We start from the raw sequence: 1,502 nt of genomic DNA, 5'->3' as shown, positions 1-1,502 counted from the left end.
ATCGCCTTCTCTGAAATGCCTTCTATGACCACACCATCCAAATATGCCTTTTGGGGCACCTGGGTGGCTCCGTCAGTTAAGTATCCAACTCTTGATTTCAGCCGAGATTGTGATGTCAGAGTCCTGGGATAGAGCTCCAAGTAGAGCTCTGTGCTCAGCAGGGAGCCTGCTTGAGATTCTCTCTCTCTTCCTCTCCCTCTGCTCTTTCCCCACTTGTGTGCATGAGTGTGCATATGCATTCTCTCTCTCTAAAATAAATAAATAAATAAATAAATAATAAATAAATAAATAAATAAATAAATAAATAAATAAATCTTAATAAATAAATAGGCTTCTGGTAATTTCCTATTAATTACCTTGTGTCATAGCATGTATCATCTGAAATTATTTTGCCATTTGTCCATTATCTATCTCCTCCTCCACCTCTGTAATAGAAGTTCCATGACATGAGTTGGTCTCTGTTTTCTTTACAACTGTATCCCTGTCCATAGACCATTTCTAGCATAACACAGGCACTCATTAAATACATGTTGAATGAATGAATGAATTACCTTCAAGCAATCTGAAAGCAGAGCAGCCTGTTCTCTCCTTAAATATCTCCAGAGAGGATTCCACCACTTTCTGAAAATTAATTCCAGGATCCAATAACTTTTAGACCTAAGTCCTTCCTAAGGCAATTGCTGTCTCTTCTCATTTGGTCCTCAATGAAATCATTAAATTGCCTTTTTATAGTCGTAGTAGATTTGTTATTGGCCCTCTTTTTTTTTTTTTAAAGATTTTATTTATTTATTCACGACAGACAGAGAGAGAGAGAGGCAGAGACACAGGCAGAGGGAGAAGCAGGCTCCATGCACCGGGAGCCTGACGTGGGACTCGATCCCGGGTCTCCAGGATCGCGCCCTGGGCCAAAGGCAGGCGCCAAACCGCTGCGCCACCCAGGGATCCCCCTCTTTTTTTTTTTTTTATGATAGCCACACACACACACACAGAGAGAGAGGTAGAGACATAGGCAGAGGGAGAAGCAGGCTCCATGCACCGGGAGCCCGACGTGGGATTCCATCCCGGGTCTCCAGGATCGCGCCCTGGGCCAAAGGCAGGCGCCAAACCGCTGCGCCACTCAGGGATCCCCTGTTATTGGCCCTCTTAACACTAGTGCTACTTCTCACACTTTCTAACACTGTTTTCTTCTGTCCTTGTCAAAATTCCCTGTCTCAAGTTTCATTTGTGAGCCCAATACTGAATATGAATATTACTGCTTGAACATGCCTATGTAAGGAAATCTCAACTTAAAAAGAGTAGTCCTTACATCACCCCACCTCTTTCTTGATCTCTTTTTCTACAGATTCTGCATATGAATTCATAAGGGTCTTTTGTGAGGATGCTTGGACCTTCTCAAGAATCTGTAGGTGCAAATGAGAAGTCGCAAAATAGCTAAAGGACATAGATCCTAGAAAAGCTCCTCAAAATGACTGGCCCACATGTGTTTTGGCCACCTTCATAAA

This window comes from Canis aureus, chromosome 29 (assembly GCF_053574225.1).
Source record: "Canis aureus isolate CA01 chromosome 29, VMU_Caureus_v.1.0, whole genome shotgun sequence".
In the NCBI taxonomy this organism is placed as follows: Eukaryota; Metazoa; Chordata; class Mammalia; order Carnivora; family Canidae; genus Canis; species Canis aureus.
The sequence above is the reverse complement of the archived record's forward strand: the minus strand, read 5'-3'. Positions refer to the sequence as shown.